This window comes from Corapipo altera, unplaced genomic scaffold (assembly GCF_003945725.1).
Source record: "Corapipo altera isolate COAL_440 unplaced genomic scaffold, ASM394572v1 46, whole genome shotgun sequence".
Classification (NCBI taxonomy): Eukaryota; Metazoa; Chordata; class Aves; order Passeriformes; family Pipridae; genus Corapipo; species Corapipo altera.
Window position 1 is genome coordinate 17,295,671 of NW_020884883.1, and position 19,689 is coordinate 17,315,359.

Genomic DNA, 19,689 nt, shown 5'->3' on the forward strand with positions numbered 1-19,689 from the left:
TCCTGCAATATCCGAGTACCAGCATATTGGATGATGATTTTAAAGCCAAACTCACTGCCATTAAGTCAAATTATAAATTGAGATCCTGACTGACTCAAGTTCCTCCAAGACAGGTTAATTCAAACTGACTGGTAGTCATTAACATTCAGTTCTTACTGTTGCAGGCATTATCAGGACCTAGTAATAAATCTGTCTTAGTCAAAGTCTTCCTGGAAAATGGACAATGGGCTCTGATGAGTAATATCCTGGCTGCAATTTCATGGGAGACTTTGCTAAGTACTGTTTAGGAAATTAAGTTTTTCATAGTTCTGCACTGAATGCTCATCCATGTGTGTTGCCATTAAAAAAATAAAAACAGAAAAAAAAATCTAATGAAACAATGTCTTCATTACATCATGTTTGGAGCAAAATACTATTTCTGAGGCTTTTTATGTGGGTACAACTTCTCTGATGGAAGAAGGTTTGTCCAGAAAGCTGACTATACCCTGCGCAAACATAAAGGTTGATCAAAAGCCAGTAAGTATCAGTTCCTTGCCATCTATAGATACTTGCCATCTAAGATACTTGCCATCTATCTTCCAACAGGTAAATACAATAGGACATTCTGGTATGGAAATAGTCTGGCATATAGTTCAGCCCACATGTCCAAGTATATAGGGCTAGTGTCTTAACAACTGAGTTTTCTCATTTTCTGGTTTCTTCTAAATGCTCTGTTTGGGGAAAAAAAATAGCAGTTTTTCCATAGTCTTAATTCTGGTGCATAACCCTGAGGCAAATAGAAATAGAAAGCCTTTTTTTACCATGAATGTTGACTCATTTGGGTAAAAATCTCTTAACACAATTAACGTAATTACTCTTAGCCTGAGTTTTGAACAGACTTCAGAAGGAGCCTCAGTGTGGGATGCAACTGCCTGGTTCTGTCCAGACAAATCTTACATGAGTACAATTCCCATTTGTGTGTATTCCCACTTTATGAGGTTTCTGATTAAGAACTAGAAATTATCTTAGTCCTTGCATCTTCTTAAATTTCAGTACTGCTTATTACAGCCCTGTTACTTGCTTTTTTTCTCTTTCTTTCCCTCCCTTCTCTTCCATTCGAGGTAAAAAAATATTCTCTTGGTGCCAAAGACAAAATTCAAGTTCATTGTAATGACCAAGTTCACTAAGAATGATCCAGCATGCTGGTCAAGTCTTCTGTTCTCACCATTCCTATTTCCTCTCCAATCCCACTGCCTATTCAGTTTTGCATGTTATCCCTTTGCTCCAGCCATATTTGACAGTGTCAGTAGTGGCTTCATGTTCATTAGCAGATGAAAATTAGGTGAAGATGAAGGTCTGTAGTTAACTAAGGTTCAGCATAATTCAGATTATAAGTATATAAATAAATTCAGCTGCTATGTGCATTAGACATGAATTCATCCTTCATTTCCATATTTACAAATAATAGGATATTATGGAATTGACTATTAATGCTAAATATAAGATGTATACTCATAAGAGTAGTTGCCAGCCCAACTTTAACTTTAGAAAGAAAAAAAATTCAATGTTGTCGTCTACTTTTATACACAATCCTTGCAATTATGGGGAAAATGTTTTTTTTACTGATAAACTGGTGCAAAACCTATTTGAAGACACAGGACTTTCTGTGTAATTCTCATGAATGTTTCCACTGGAACTTTTAGACTGGATTTGCTTGCAGTTGTTCAACTGAAACATTCTCCTGTTGAGAACTATGAAGCTTCATTTCCTTTAAAACTTTCTAGGGACAGGATGTCAGTCTAGGCAGAATGTTCTCAGGGGGATCCAGGAGAACTCCAAACAATGCATTTTAAAAGACCTGTCATTATAACTGCATCTTTACAGTTCTCACAAAAAAAAAAAAAAAAAAAAAGGGAAACTTTCTTTTTGCAAGTCTGATTGATGCTTTGACTACTTTTTTTTCCTCATAGAGGCTGAGAAAAATACCAAAACATTTCTAGTCAAGGGATTTTTTTTCCATGAAATACCTACCTATCAGTATAATACAAAGCTTCAGTTCTTGATTATATGCTATAGCGTCGATTTCAGGAGCAAAATATTGGTTTTGACCGGAATGGATGCCTACATCTTAGTGATAGAGACTGCTGCTGGCTGTTGTACTAAAAATTTGAGGGGAAAATGGTGATTTAGATTGTCTAAGAGGACTGACAGGCATGATATGTGATGTCTTCTCACTTGCTATAGAGAAGTTTTTCATTTATTGCAGGGTCAAGAAGCCTCTTTTATGGCTGACATATTAACCAGGATTCTGGAAAACCTTGTTTAATTACTCAGCTACCCCTAGCTGTGACAACTGGAGCAAATTTTCAGGTGGGAATTTGTCCCCACCTCATTTTAGCATCTCTCTGAAGTGCTGGTGCCATCAGAATTTATATTCTGTCATCCCTGTAAGCAACAGTGAGAGACAGAGGGGATTCAGGAGGAAGCTGAATTCAACTAAGATCTGATTTTGGGATATACCTGCCTCTCTTTTCCATCTACAAAGGGACCTCTACTGCTCTCTGCTTAAAAAGAGTGAATCTAGCTCTTTATATCTTGATTTTCCACTTGCAGAACGAAAGCATTTCCATTGTTTCATATGGTCTGGTGTTATAGACTTTTTCCCTAGGTTTTTGTAAGTCAACATTTCTGTTGCTGGACTTGGACAGCAAATGGCCTTATGAAATTACCTGAAAACAAGAAAAGGGCATATTTATGTGCATAGCATTAAACTTTAAGTCATGGCATTAGAATTATTAAGAGGAGTCTCAAAAAAATTTGGTTGGAACCACTTGCTGTCTAAGGCAATGCCAACACTCTCCATTCTTTTTAGTCTGAAACTAACCTGTTGCATTTATTTACATGTCCGTGTTGAACTGATTTCCCTTCCTCTGTGCAGCTCAGGAATTATACACATCGCCTGATCCTGATGGTAAATCCTACACTGCCAGCAATGACACTGGTTACTTCAGTGTTTCTATTAATGATAAATTTAGCCAGCTAAAAGGATGAGGTTTGTGCCCTCAGGTTGATGCTAAATTGAAATTACCACTTAGCCTGCAATGCATTGCCTACATTTTTATTAATAGGCTAAATTCCAGATCTGACCTTTCCAAAATTGCTGAATTACTAAATTGTGACACAGGAAACAGGACTCCTCTTACAAGGAGAAGTGTATTATGCAAACATGTAAGGTCACCTAGAGAAGAATCCAGCTCTGGGTATCGTGTAACCCATACACACAGGTGTTTGCCAAGGTTCCATGTCAATCCACAGCTATGGATAGCTATGGATAGCTAATCCATAGCTTCAGGATACTGCTCCTCCACTGTCCCAGCCCTTACCATAACACAGTCACAAAGAAGATGGTTCAGAGGTGTAAAAAGTGGTTCTGCACGGTTGTACTTTGAACACAGTAATACTCATCCTAGCTGAACTATGTCTAGATGATGTTGTGCTGTTGATGTATCCTCAGTTGGATTGGAACTGTTTACTTGTTGCTGTTTAAGGTTCCGTTCAGAAGGGAAAGTTCCATTCCCCAGAAAACAAATTAGTGCACTTTTTTTTTCAATTATACACACATCATGTAGAATTCATAGAACCGCAAAATGGGGTTGGAAGACACCTCTGGAGAACATCTGATCCAGCCCCTGCTTGGAGCATGGTCAGCTTGAAACATTGCTTAGGGCTGTGTTCAGTGAGGTTTTGGGTGTCTCCAAGGATGGAAACTCCACAGGCTGTTTAGGTAACCTGTCCCAATGTTTTATCACACTCACAATAGAAGTTTTTTCCTTATATTTCAGTGAAAAATGGGGGACTGGTCTAATATTTATATATAAGAGAAGAGGTTCTAAACACAGCTCCGACTCTGGTGTGTTCCTGTACAGATGCTGCTTTCAAGCCTGAATATTTTCTTACATAATTATTGAGTGACAGAGATACAGTAAGAAATGGTCAATGAATTAACAGCTCATGAGCCACTGCCATTAACTAATGAGGCCGATATTCCCTTTATTACCACTGTACTCAGTTAAAAAGAGCTCAATTCTGCTCTGGTACCAATGTGCTCTGGAATAAAGGTGGTGTAAATGACAAAACAACATAGTATGGTGGATTCTCTGCTAAAAATAATCACCCACATCCCACATGGCATCTTGCACTCATCCAGTTTTGGCCACAAGTGAAGAAGTCTGGAGATAAACAAATATTGGATGACTACTTGCAATATTTGTTAAGTCTTAGGGAAGCTGCAATGTGTCCATGATGAAATTGGAAATGCAGGCGAAGGTAAATACTTGTAATCCTGCTGGTGTGGACTCAAAAAAGGAACTGTTTCCTAAAGAGGGATGAAAGTCCCAGGAAAAAGAACTCTATTGGTCTTAGCATAGAGAAGGGGATTGCATAGAAGCAACCAATGGACCAGGCTCAATTTTAATTTTTTTACTTTACCAAAAATGAAGGCATTTTTGTTAAAGAAATTATAAATTTATGTTACAAGGTTGAGTAAAAAATAGGACTGTAATAAAATTGGAAAGCCTGGGGCCCAGAGCTGTAGCTAAACACACTGGGGTGAGTCGCCTGCATGATGTGGTGCAATTGCTTAAGGCCTTGCTACATGAAAGTTTTAGGTAAAATAAAATAAAATTATCTGAGCATTTTCTTCTGGTTAACAAAGTCCAGTTGCACTTGAATGTGGTATGGTGTCTTGTAGAATAGAAGCTACCAGGCAAAAATGGAAAAAAAGATGAGTTAGAAAAAGTAACAGGTGAAGGAAGGAGGCAGGTGAGGAAGGAACAAAGAGCTGCAGCATCATACAGTACAGTCAGGTGCAGCCTCAAGGATGGTGTGAAACCCAGACTGGGGCCCTGAGAGCATCCAGGAGTCAGCAGGGCCTGGGGGTATCTGAGGTGGAAGACCTCCAGTTGCCTTCACAGCTTCTCCATCAAGAAAGAAGATAAGAGAAATGTGATACGGTATTCTTGAATGGAAAGGAAAGGGGAGTTGGTTAGTTTGTCATTTTTATTTCTTTGTCTTCATTTTCTCTCTTCCCTCAGGATGATACTGTTCTTTTAAGTAATTTGAGAATCTGAAGGAAGGGAATGTCACTTATTGTTTGTGCAGGGACTTGAGTTTCTTCACATTTCTCAGTGAAGGATCAGGCTAGTGTTTGTTATCCTTCCTTAGAAACTGAACCCAGCTGTGGCTGATGCTCTCAGTGCCTGACAGAGTGGCTACATTCCACCAAACACGTTATTACTCATGAACTAGCCTTCTAAATTTACATGTCAGTCAGGGATAGAGTTGAAAGACACGATTTACATCTAAAAGCTACTTTTTTTTTATTACCAAAACATATGAAGTGAGACTGACCAACATAGCTCACGAAATCATATGTAATCCAAAATAAATTTTTCTAAATGGAAGACTTTTACCAAAAATCACAATTCTAATTTCAACATTTTCAGAAGTACTTAGAAAACACCATAAAGCTACTACTTATGCTACTCTAAACAAGCATCAAAAAGCAAAAGTTTTTGCTTTGCACAGCTTGATGCCAAGTCACTCCTTCGGCAAGTGAGGCAGGATAAGATCAATTGTTTCCATTTTACTGCACTCGGCTGACATCACCGGGTGTGCCATGCCAAACAATCCCCAGCTACATTTTCATCAGCAATTCACTATGATTCATTGGTTCCTCAGATTTATTTTAGAAAAGTGATATCCATTTTAGAAAAATGATATCCATTTTAGAAAAGATGATGTTAATTTTTCCTGGATAAGGACTCACCAAATAAAGCCAGGGTTTGCCATAACCTGTAGCCATGATTCTGGTTGTGCTTTCAAGACGTCAAACTAACTCATGGTGAGCATTCAGGAAAGTGTTTCTGAGTTCTCTCTGCAATCAGGACGGAAATAGACTGAAGAAACTGGTACCATCCTGGTCTTATGCAGCCTCATCTCTCAAGGCTTGAATTTGTAAAAGCTAAAATCAGTTGCAAATTCATTGATTTTTGTGACTTCTGTAATTTCTGTCCAAAGTCTTCAGCCTCAATGTCCAATATGCTGCAGCCCCATCACTGTAAGCAGCCAATTTCTCTAAGCTCTGCATATCCCATGTCAACCTTTCCTCTCCTCCCACAGCTCCCAGACTCATTCTAGTATCTGACATGGCTACAGCTCTAGATGCAGTGTTGGCTTGCTCAGACACTTCTTGCAGCCTTTTCCTATTATTCTTCCTTGTTACTCTCCCTTGCAGACACATAACCATGTCCATAACCATCCCGCTGATGAAATCTCCCTACTCCCTCTGGTGTTACCTGAGACCCCACACCTCCACCTGCCCTCACACATGATTGGTTTATTCCTACATTAACAGGCAATGGAGCCTGGCAGAAGTAGATTTATAGGATGACACAGTTGGGGCTGAGGATGCAACAACATCCACATTTACATTTCGGAGGGTTTTGGTTTTGGTCCAGCCTAGCCCATGGGACTGGACGTGGTTGGAGTACATTAGCAGTATCTTGGAATTGCATTTTCTTTTCCAGTTTCAGGCAGAAAAAGTTCCATTTGGGTAATCTCATTCCCCTTTGCAGTGCAGGATAATCAAGATGCTGGTGTGAATCCCTCCCCAGAAGCCTTCCCAGCACTCATTCCTGAGAGAGGAGTCAAGACTGAAACAAAGCCATGTTCCTCTATGCAAACACGACAGTATTTCGGCTATTTTGTAACTAGAGGGTAGCAAAATGTAACAGTTTATTCCTCAGTAAAGAGAAATCTAAGTGTGCTGTACAGAGGCTGTATTGCTATTGAAAGCCCTGTAGTTTTCATAAGGCTCTCATTCTCATTAAGTTAGGAGCTGCAGCTTATTGTAAAAGGCTCTTGATGCAAACGCTCCAGACAGGGCTGTCCCCCGATCAAACGATATTTGTCATGAGGACAGTTGTGCAAAGAATCACAGGGAGGAAAAAGAATACCTCTGAAGGTAGATTAGAAGGTCACCTTTCAAGGGCAAATAATTAGGCAGAATTGTGCAGTTTGGATTTATGTAAGAATCATTCTCTAATCTCTGTTCTTATTACAAACCAGAGCTCTTTGGGGGGAAAAGGGAATTTATTAAGCAGCTTGTGCTGTTCCTGCCACAGGAAGGAAAGTTTGTCATAGCTGAGCATATACTGTTCCTTCCACATTTTCAGATCATATGCAAATTTTACTGAGGAATATGGTCCTGTACTGAGTGAGAAATAGACACCTCTAGTTGTGTTGCAAACTGATGAGATAATATTTTTTTTCTGACTTGAGATGCTATATTAGGAGGAAGAGGCACACCTCAGGCAGAGAGGCAGAGCAATGTATTTCATCAATAAGTCAATGGAACACAAGTAAGCGTGATAGTGTCTGTGAAGCTCAACTTACTTGGCTGTGCTTCTCATTCTTGCAATGGCCCTGTGAACTGGAGGCCTTCTCACAACCCATGAGCAGAAGACAAGAACAGTACAAAGCATTTGAACAGATCATTATCATCAGTAGTGGAGTCACTTCAAGATCTGATTTACTTTATCCAGAGTCAAGGGGCTCACTGCCAGACTCAGCAGTTTTGCACTAACAGCCTCAGAAGAAGGGTGAATGTCCCATTCAAAACAGCTGCCCCACATTCAGAGGGGTGATGTTAGGACAGATCCCCCATCTCCAGAAGCAGTGGGGAGTGTATGCACCGCACAGAACCACAAGAATCATCCGACACTTGTCTTTGGTGCTAATTTGCAAAGGCCCTTTGTTTGTTTGTTTGATGAGGCTCATTAGGGCTGGTTGAAGGCTGCCAGCTCCTTCCGCTCAGACTGCTGAGCAGGCTCTCAGCTGCTCTGGAGAGGCTCCATTCCAGCCAGCACCACACACACACACACACACACCGAGGCCGGATGTTTGCTTCCTTTCATGATGGTTTTCTTTGTCTAGTTGATTGTGGACTTGATTTTTACAAGTGCTATAAAAAACCCAACATTCTTAATCTCAGCTGGATTCTTGCAGCTGTGGGGAGAGGAGGAGGCAGGGAAGGAAAGGCTCCCTGTTTTCAAGAGCCAAAAGCTCCTACTCCATAATTTGTGCTGATTGCTGTCTGATACTTAAAGAAGGAGTTAATTAAGGTTCAAACTCTGTTCTCTTCCTTCCATGGTACAGCACAGCTATTTTTATTTGTGGCCTACCTGATAAGGGTCCTGTTTGTGCTTGCAATAAAAACACACCTTGTTGCCTTTCCCAGTAGGAAGCCAAGGACTCTCTCTTTTGATACTCAAAAAATATAGAGGTTAAACTTTAAAGTTATAATTTCAAGTGCTTAAAGGATAAGGGACATGTGGATCCCAGTTATCCAGTCTCCTTTAGAGGCAATAGGTACATCAACATATACACAGCATTCCACTGCAAAGGGAAAATTTACAAGGATGTGAATATAGAGGTACCTTCACCGAACTTCTCACAGCAGTTTCCTGGGATAAAAAAGGATGCCAAAACTTGGCACCAGCTTTGAATTACAAAGGACAGGGTGTTCCATTGGTGGGAAACCCTTTCTCTTCAGCCTCCTCCTACCTCTCCTTTCTTTCCTGCACCCTCTACTACCTTTTGCACCAGCTTCTAGCTTCTGGCTTATTATCCAACCCTAATTCTGTTTCTGTCTATCCTTACTTCACCTCCCCTTCTGTCCCACCCCTTGCTTTGCTGTTATTCACTACCAGTTGCCATTCCCCCCATTCTCTGTTGGATCTAGGCTACCTTCTCCACTTTCCCTCTCTGTCAGGCTACCAGCTTCAGGAAGCACTGAAAGCGCAGGAAAGGCAACTTCATCTTCTCAATCCTGGAGTTTGTCATGTGAAAAGCCCCTGAAGGAGCAACAACCACAGGTAAAAGTCATGATTTGCTGTAAGATGCTCTGTACAGAGTATGTTCAACCAGCAGAGGGACAACCTTCACAGTGGGTTCAAACATCCTTTGCCACGAACAAAGTCAGCATCAAATCAACCCTAATAAAGATCATCCTAATAAGAATTCTGGAAGTATAAACCATGACTAGTTTTGCTTGGCAATATTAGGGATAAAAATTATGTTCACAGTATTAGATGGGATCCTCCCCAAAAACTACACACCCCCCAAATTTTGAAGCCTGCAAGAATTCTCAATGCAACTGTTGTCACATTTGGTTTGGTTTCACTTTTTTTGGTAGGCAAAATCCTGTATTACTCTCTCTTTTCTTTAGAAACACTTGAATTATTTTTACTGAATCTTCTATAAAAAATCAGCCTGAGGGTTAGACTTATGCAGGCATGGGGAAATATCAGCATAAACCAGCAATTCTGGTAATCATTGTAAACACAGGAAAAACAAGTCCTTTTTTTCTCAGGTGGTGGCTGTGACTCCCTGAATGCCTTGCTACAAGGCACAATGAAATCCCGATTTCCATGAAAGCATCTGACTCCTCACATATAAACAGTTTTTCTAAAAATTAAATTGGTATCTGTCTCTAGCTCAAAGAAGATGGGCCCAAACCTTCTGAACCCCTTTGGAGTAGACAGGTACAATAACTGGTCCCTCCTGACTTGCAGGAGCAAAGAAATTGTGGCTTCCCTGACATTTGGATTTCACTGTATGGCAGCTGGTAGAGTCCTCTGAAATTAGTTTTTCCGAGAAATATAATAAAGTAAAACTGGAACACAAATAGAAACCATGAAAAATATAAATCTGAAGGCAATGAAAATGCCAATACATTAAATTTTCAATTTAATCAAAGTCATGGGCCATTTAATGCAATATGAAGAAAAAATATTGAGAAATGAAATCATGGCAGTTTCTTCTGCTGCAGTTTATCTAAAAAACTCAGATTATATTGACTGTCTGTAGATCTCAACTTGTTTTAACAAGCTGACCCAGTCAATCTAAGGTATGAGGGATTGTTTGGTCTCTGTGAAAAAAAACACAACAGTTAATAGAGATGCATGCATGTGCTTCCAGCAGTGTGTGGAGTCCAGAGAAGTGTATGGGTCTCAGAAGTACACTTCCTTTGGCATGACCTGCATCTAAACCACATTAAACTAAATATATTTCTGCTGATTTTGGTATCTGTAGTATTGACTATGAATTAATAAGCTCCCAGTATCATAACAGCAAATGTTATAAATAAAACCCAAGATTAAGGTATGGGATTCTTGTGTACAGTCATAAAATGCTTGGGATCAGAAATGTGTTCCACTGTTCTGATTCCACTATCTTTCCATTTTGTTGCCAGGTCTTCTGTGCAAAACTATTCAGAAATTTGAAATGATATTTTGATGCTGTGGTAGGAAATAGGGAAAAATAAAAACTTACACATTACCTAGCTACAAGTAATGAAAAAAAACCAAAATAAAATTGGTGTTTCATATGAGTTCAGACTCTGCTAAGCTGGAACACAAACACACCTGGATTTTAAATGGGAAGGGCATATGAAAGACTACTCCTGCCCCATGTGAAATTCTTATATTTTTAGTTAGAAAATGAAATAAATTGTCATAGAATTATAGGATGGCTTGGGTTGGAAGGGACCTTAAAGTTCATCTAGTTTCAAATCCTCTGCTCTGGGCAGGGACAGAACCTTAGACCAGGTTCCTCCAAGCCCCATCCAACCTGACCTTAAGCATCTCAGGGATGGGGGATTCACAGCTTATGCTTTTTGTTTGTTTGTTTTCCCCAAAAACAGTGTTAAAACAACTTCCCTATGGGATTTGTTCCATGTCTGACTGGGGCAAGCCACACTTGCACGCTGCACAGAAGTTCTATACAGAGCTAACTTCCTCCAAAAGCCTTTACTGCAGCAAAGAAAACTTACTGTGAGCTTTGTTTTCCACTTAAATGGAAAACTGTTATATCTGCTTACTTAATCTAAAGCCAAACTCAAAATGCATTTGATTCTGCCTGCTATCAGGGTAAGTACTATGGCTCTGAGACTGTCACATCAGAAATCACCCATCCACACTGCTGATCCTCTACACTGATGAAGAGTAATACATACTTCTTTCCCACATGTTCAACTTAACCATAGGCTTGCTATTTCTGAGCAATCAATGAAACACAGATGATAGATAACTCTTTTCTATTTCATTATTTTCCAGTTTTATCTCTCCAAGCCTGACTGCACACTGTAAATGGCAAACACAGCTATAGCACTAGTCAGTGGTGGAATTTGATGGTTCTGTCCTCCACCATATAATTTAAAACCTGCTTTCACCCTTGGCAAATCTCTCAATTAAAATCCCAATCACAATTTTTCTTGGATCTCTGGATATCATTCACTAGATAGACCCAAGGGGAGAAACAGCTTTCTACTAAAAAGCAGGTGATAGTTTATCTCTGCCCAATATATTAGTGACACAACAAAAAATGTATTAAAAGAAACTGGTGCTCCTTAGAGAGAGGAAATTCAGAGCTTGCAAAGAAACCAGTCCATACTTCAAGTTTAACAGGATGAAGTAACTGGGTATGTAATAATATTTTTCTTGCAAATTGTACCAAGATCACTTTAAACAGCTAACTAATTACAATTACAGTGTCTTTATTTTCAGGCCTTTAAAGAAAAAATGAGCTTATACAAGAATGAAAAGCAACAGAAATACTCATTCTTTAATATTTTTGAACATTTGGATGTGATTTGTCACTGTGTTTACATTTAAATGCATCAAGGCACACCAGAAGAATTAGGTTTCACTCATATGAAAATTCAGACAAAATATTAATTTTGTTCTGTAGCCTCTTTTAAGCTGGGATTTTAACATTCTACACTGTCTGCCACACACAGAGACAGAGGTTATGGTTGGCATCTGCCAGTACCACCGTAAGCAATATTGGTTATTCTGAGTTGTGACTGGAATTGGAAGATTTGCTGAAAGTTATGAGGTTAAATAACAACAACAAAACAGAACGTAACAAAACGAAGCAAAGAAAAAAAAAGGGAACTTGTTTTCATCTGTCCTATTTTCTGAGGCATTCACATTTTCAAATTTTCCCAAGCAACAGTAAGAACTAGAAACAAACCTTCTCATGCATTAAAAGAGAGAAGCTGAGTTTTCCATGTTCCAGGAGCTTGGACTGTAGAAAGGACAACAGAATAAATTCTGAGAATTGGCAATGCTCTGTAACAGAAATAGTTGGTGGCAGTTGAAATAGCGTCACGTTCCTTTGACTGTGTAACTTTGATATTGAAATTATCTTGCTGCATTCCCTTCCTCTGCAAACTGAACCTTATGTAATTGGAAAACAATAATCTAATATCATTATAGAATTTTGTCATGGCCATTAGCTGGCATCTCCAGTGGAGATAAATACATATTATTAGTCCAATCTGTCATGAGATCTTGCAGCATTTAGGACATTCCTTTGGGTCACCATTACATACACCTTCTATAGTAAATCTTAAATTGTGACAAATAATGTCTTTGTCTTGCAGATGTCCAGTGTCTTCTATATCTGTTTTGCTTCCAGAACATAACAAGTATTTTCCATGCAGCAAGGAAAATGGTGGTTAATGAATGATAGAAAAATATCATTTATCCTATTAAAGGCAAGTCTTTGTTTCCTGTTTCAGTGTGGTTTAGACCTCTTTGATGCAGAAACAGCATGATAAATATTTTATGAACAGGATCCAGCAAACACACAGTGGTAGGATGCTGCAGTGATTAAAGGAAGTGTTTAAACTTAGAGATAGATCTTGAGTGCAGCTGCCACAAAGCAATGCTTACTCATGCTGGAACAGGATGTCCAGAAGCCCTGGACAGCCCTGGCACGTGCATCCTTCTCCTTTTCTCCACTTTGCCCCCTCAAATGCCCTTCTGTTTCTCCTAACCTTCTGGTTAGGGGGAGTCACAGCGCTGGGAGCAGCAGAAGCCCCCCAACAAACCCTCTCTGCCTCAGCTACAACCCACAACCTGCAACCCGCCAGCAACAGGAGTAGATGTGCCAAAGAGCTCTGTGCAAATTACTCCTGCCAGGAAAATCCCCTACAATTCTGGCTTCTTTCAATTCCTCCCAGTTAGAGCAGAAATTTAACATCCTTCCCACCCTGCTTCTTTCAAGATCTTCCCACCAGGTCCAGGAAAGACATTATGACACCTGGCACAGGGAAAGGCTGGCTGCCTCCTGCCTGCCCAGCAGGACCCTCCTGCCAACCACCCTTCAGAGAGTTACTGCTAATTGCAGCAAAGAGCTTCCAGCTCAGAGTCCTGCCACTAAGTGGACCTCCCTGAGCACTACAAGGCTGTCACCTGGCAACAAAGCCACCTCTCCCTCCTGGTACCACCAGCTGACAAAATGGAATAAGGACACATAAGCCAAGCTGTAAGTTTAAAGCAGTTTTTGCAAAAGCAAACCTCTTCCCCAAGAAAAAGGTGATGGGAAGAGAATTGATGGTGAGTAGGAGGATATTTACTTTGGAAAACATAGTGGCCACTCCAATATCAGGATATTAGGAAGAAATTCTTCACTGTGAGGGTGGTAAGACACTGAAACAGGTTGTCCAGAGAAGTTGTGGGTGCCCAATCCCTGGAATTGTTCAAAGCCAGATTGGACGGAGCTCTGAGCAGCCTAGTCTAGTGGAAGGTGTCCCTGACCATGGCAGAGGGGTTGGAAATAGATGAGCTTTAAGATCCCTTCCAACACAAAACTATTTTATGATTCTTTGATTACATAAGCATAAATTTCTCCAGGCCAAGCAAAACCAGCTCCATGCCAAGTCAAACAACAGGATAACTTTCAGTTGCTGAGAAATGTGGTGTGAGAAACATTGGAGCAGTGGATGAAGATAGCTTATTCCCTTACCCTCAGTGTATTAGAGTGCCTGCTCTGTGGGTTGAGCTTGGTGGGTTAAAAAGAAACTCACGTGTTCCCTCGCACAGTGAGAAGTAATTCCTAATGCACTTGCACGTTATGCAGGAGTGAAGGCAAGTGGCAAACTAGCGGAAGCAAAATCCATTTTGTTATGACTCAGTCAGTGGGAGAAGGCTGGGAGTCAGCCAGAGGTTAGAGATGGATTTGCCTCTTTAAGCTGCTCACCCACAGCGGCAGGGCTGGAGCAGGAGCAGTTCAATTCATGCTCTGGAGCGCCTGCCCTGCTGCAGGCTCTTTCCTCCTTCTCCTCCTCCTCCTCCTCCTCCTCTTCCTCCTCATGCTCTCCCGACCCGCCCAACACCATCCCCTGAGCACATTCAGTGGCTCCTAAAGAAAAGCTCAATCTCATTTTCCTTTTCCCATTGGTTTTGCAATTTATTCAATGTTCAACAGTGAGGAAAAGGTCAAGCAGCAAACTCCTTCCTTGCTGCTGGCTCACAACCCTTTAGAGGAGCCCAGTGAAGCAACACAGATCAAATCTCACTGGCACAACAACCAGGCCTGGAAACACAGCTTGGGCATGACTTTTTCACTCCTCTATGAGCCTGTGTGTTACTGCAGAGTACACAAACATTCCCAGAGAAATCTCAGTCACTGTAACTGAATATAACATGGAACTGCTAATAAAGCAGCTTCCGCTGAACAACCTTCCTGCTCCTCCCCTTCCCACACTGGCTCCGAATTCCTGACTGCAGAGGCACTGACTGATGAATGAATATAAAAAAAATGTAAACAATTCAGTGAGCAATTCTGATATTGCTGTAAGTGCTGAAAGTGTCATCGACCAATCTGATGCTCTTGGATAGTAATTTTTGTCTCACAGAAAAACCTTTCTTACACTTTCTTTCTTTTTCCACGTCATTTATATGACTCAATTTTCTGCAACAGCACCTTAATTTGGTCAATTTAAACATTAACTTCTAGACAGGGTTGAATTATTTGCAGATGAAATAACACATAAATTACATTTTATAGTGCGGTGTGGATCCCAAATTATGCTTTTGTTCTAACAGGAAGGTCAATGCTCACTGAAAAGGTGAGTATCCAGTAATAACATCTAGCAAAATCTCAGGAAAACACTGCTGCTGGTTTCTTAACTGTTTTCCCTAGTAAATAAAGTGCATGCCCAGCATGATATGTGCCCCTTGATATGGGCCAGCCTTAGGAAAGAGCCTAGGTGGACACAAAGACAATTAGTGGTGCGCTCTGTGTTTTGTTATCACGTGCCAAGCCAGAAAGTATAGTTTAAAGTGATTCTTTAATGGAATATCAGACATCCAGATACCCTCAGAGCAGAAAAGGCAGAAAAAGTGTAAATAGAAACAAACTGAAAAAAGAGTTGGAAAGGGATATTTATATATTTGGAGGGAGGCAAAAAAGGCCTGGAAAATGCAAAGTAAACTGAGGATTTTGTGTCAGGACTACATGCCTTATGTTTGGTAACTGAGAGCTTATTCTCGTATATCACTCTGAAGTCCTGGGAAAGTCTAGATTCTCTTTTCAAGCAATTAAATTAATCTCTTTTTTTTTGTACTTGTTCTTTGTTTCTTTAACTGCATAATGGTATCAACTCAAACTGCTTGTATCAGCTCATTTATCTGCAAAGGCCACCAGCTTTCAATCCAATTCCTCTTCATTCATTGTCCTAGTGCAGTTATCTTTCAAGAATGCACAATAATTTGTGCTCAGCCAATGTTTGGTTTTTGAAATATATTTGGATATGTGTGTAGTGTCAATGTTTGATTAATTTAATCAAGAAATGGAAAGGTGGATTTATTTCCTGAATCATTAGGCTTATGTTTTTTTAATCATTAGGTGTTTCTACCCACAATACCTTTTAAAATATACATTGTCACCCAGCAGGGGTGATCTAACGTGGCTGGAAGGACCATGGGGAGCCAGGCAGATCTATCTGTGGGCCTCAATTCAACATCTGTATGAGTTGAAATGGGTCAGCATCTCCTTTCTCCCCATGTGCTTGTGCCCTGCTGCATCTGAACAGGGATTTGGTTTATATGACTTAATTCTACATAAATTATAAATAAAATATTTAAAAAAGCAAATGCCCATCCACCCACACAGGTTAAGGGCCAGTGAAATGTATGGCGTGTCTTAGGACGTGTCTCCCAGAAGGGGTTGGACCTTATGGTTTCTTTATGACCTTCTCCAGACCTTTTGCCTTCCTCAGAGGTAAGAAAATCCACAGAGGTGGGATGAAAAGAAAATACCTTGGAATTGCTGACACAAAAAGCAACATGGGCAACAGACTTTGTAATTCCCAAGTTGGAGCAGAATTTGGTTCCTGAATTTGCAAATTTTATTTACTTCAATGCCATAGTTAACTTTGATGGTTCAACATCAGCTAAAACCCTTGATCCAAAGTCATCAGGCCCATGATATTTATCATCAGGTACTCCTACCACATCTAACCTCCTCCTCTCCCAAATACACTGTTCTCAGTTGTCTTTTTCATTCTTTAAAAAAAGATCCGCTTAATAAATACCCTTTTTTTTCTTTTTAAATTTAGTTTCCATTAGAGTAAAGCTCAGCCAGGCAAAGATAATACTCAAAATACTTAAAATCCTGTAAGTGGTTTTGTTTAAATTCTCAGAGCCTGTTATGTAGCTCAGTCTGCTTTAAATGTTTAGAGTAATTTAAACCTCCTATAGGCTCATGACTGCCACATGACTGAAATGGACACACGTGCTACTCATGGTATCAGTTCAAGGTCACTGGAAAAATTCGCTTATTCTTTGTTTCCACATCTTTTATCTCAAGTCCCTTGTCAAACACTAACCCCAGAGTAAAGTGATTCCAAGAACATGAGTAGAAACATGGCGCATACTACTTAAAATTCTTGAATCCACTAGTGTGTAACTTTAAAGAGATGTGTCTTGGAGGTACTACAAGAAAAAAAATCTAAGATCAGTAAAAGAACTGTGTCACATAAGTCTCTGCATCTAGTGGAAGGTGTCCCTGCCCACTGCAGGATTGGAACTAGTTGATCTTTACAGTCCCTTCCAACATAAACATTCTGTGATTCTGTGATTGTATGATCTGATAATCCTTTATGTGTACCAAAAATAAAAAAATAAGCGTAGGAAGATCATAACTTTCAATGACTGGACAGTATTATTCACTATGTTGCTGAGTAAGATCTATAAAACAAGTCAAGTTTGGAACTTCTCTTTTCAAAAAACATAGGTTAGGGCTCAAAATTTCTTTTCAGAACTTGTAGGGAAGTTGTAGTAGGAATATTAATTCTCAGGATTTCTTTCAAACTCTTTTGCTCCTTTAAGAAAGCCTTGGCCTCCCAGGTAAAGATCCAATACAGGGAATTTGAACCTGAATGGAATTTGTTGAAAGATGACAGAAAATCACAGGAATTCTTGAACAGAAGTGTTAAACAAGAGGGTTTGCTACAAGACTCCATATCCTGTAGATGAGTGGTGTGTAATGGAGAACATGTTCAGAAAATATGCTTTCTCTTTCATGTAATTTTATTATCTAACCTACTAATCTACAAAATGTAGCTAATATTAGCAGCTATAATGAGATTCATTAATTTATATCTTTCACCTTCAAAATAACAAAAAGCCATCAGCTGTGAAGCCAAAGATCAAATGTAAATATTTTAGCCCATAACAATTTCAGGGCATACCATGCCATGGGCTAAGAGCATTTATGAGTGGAGGTCAAATCCAGTGGCAGCCGCACTCCTTCAGGATCTCTCCCTGCTTGCAGCTTTCAGTCTGGGATGGGACTGACCTTGTTCCTCCTTTTAAGAGCACATATTCCTGCTGATTACTGCTATGCAGATGATGGCTGAAGGAAGGAGGAGGAACAATTAGGGAAAAGAACAGAGGACAGAAAAGTAGAAATGTGCAGTTATTCTACTCCTCGTTTTCCTCCTACATACAAAGAGCAGCAGGAGAGCAGTAACAAAACATCATTGTCTTCTGGAATAAATAACACCAAAGCCTGTGCAGCTGTTCCTTAGCCAAGGAGTGGTCTAGTCTCTGAACAAATCTTAATAAATCAAGTAATTCTTTCTTCCAAGATACATGCGCAATCCTTTTTTATTACAGTTTGAATTTCTTCTCTGACGCCCTGGGATTCTGACTTCTGTTGGGGGTGTTTTTCTTGGGAATCCCTGTTATTCTTCCTGTCTACAGCGTGTTTACCACCATGAGGAATCTGTGTGTATCTTCCAGCTAAGCAGAACTCACCTAGAAGCCTCCTTGACATTGATGGGCCCTGGAGTGTGACAGCATTGATGACTGAGGTGGTGTTTGGGCCTCAGCACTATTTAATTTATTAATGCAGATATAGCTATAGAGTCCACCTTTGACAGTTGCAGGCACCAGCTCACTGTGGCTGAAGATACCCATGACCTGTGTGCAAAGTGTGATGCTGTCACACTCCCTGATCCTGCTACCAGTGGTCCCCAATGGCCCTCTGTGTACTCAGCCATTAAAATGTACCTGCCTGCAGTGAGAGCCCTCCTGGACTTCTGTGAGTTTGCCAACTACTACCAGCAGAGAGCTGTTTTATAGACTGCAAATTGACTGTTGATGTTACTGTCACGTTTTATCTGAGCTGCCCCAAACGTATCACTTGCAGGGTTTAGCAAGTGAGCATCTCATGTGGCTTAGTGAAAGTCAGCCAAACTTTCCCTGGAAGTGCTCAAGACCAGGCTGGATCAGGCTTTGAGCAACCTGGTCTAGCGGAAGGTGTCCCTGTCCATGGCAGAGAAGTTGGAACTGGATTGTCTTTGAGGTCCCTTCCAACCCAAACCTTTCTATGATTCTAGGAAACCTGCCTGCTTCATATCAATAAAGTGTGGACAAGGTCTTCTTTTCATCTGTCTTTCCCTCTCCTGGGAATTATTGAAGAATACTTTAAACATCACTTAAACATAAAGTAACTCAAGTCCCTCAGAGCAGAAATTCCTTGCCTCTTGTGATATCTCAGAGCCAAACTGAGGCACCTTTTTCCCAGGTGGTGCTTCCGCCTCAGGGAGATGATAGAAAGGTCTCCCCATGTGATGGGACATCTCTTCATGGCAACAGGCCATGGCTCTGGTCTCCCTCTCAAGAGCCCTCACACAGAAACTCAAACAAGCCAGAGACCAAGTTAGGCTTTGGCAAGTTTGCTTTTCATTTTTCTTCTGTTAGGGTGACAGGAGCAAATGAACAATTACAGCATTTTTAGTCCAGCTGACAAATTACATGTTAGTTCAATTTAGCCTAAGCACAATTTCCTAATCAAAGTCAAACCAAAGCAACCAAACAGGCTTATGTCTTCCAAAATTCATTAATCCAATTTTTTCACCTCTCCAGATCATTATTATTATTCCATGTTCTCAACCAAAGAAGAAAGCAGGAGAGTTTTGGGGTTGTTTTCTGGTTGTTGTTGTTGTTGTTTGGTTTTTTTCCTTCTTCAAAAGAGTCTACACTAAAATGGTTACAAATACTTAATTAGAGAATGGAAATTCCAAGGACTGACCAAATGTAATTAAGCTATGCAGCTCATTTCAAAGCAGGATGTGAATTTAAATAAGGCTCAGCTTTGTGGAAGCTGCCTCCCTCTGATGGACATTTCTGTTTTGGATTTAAAAAAAAAGAGCCTAATTTCTTACTATTCACTCAGCTCTGCTATTAATACAGACATCCAATCAGAGTCATTGCCAAACTGCAGGGAAGTTTTTTATTTTTCTAAAGTGAAAGAATGCAAAAAATGTCAGAGAATGAAGGAAGAAGAGAG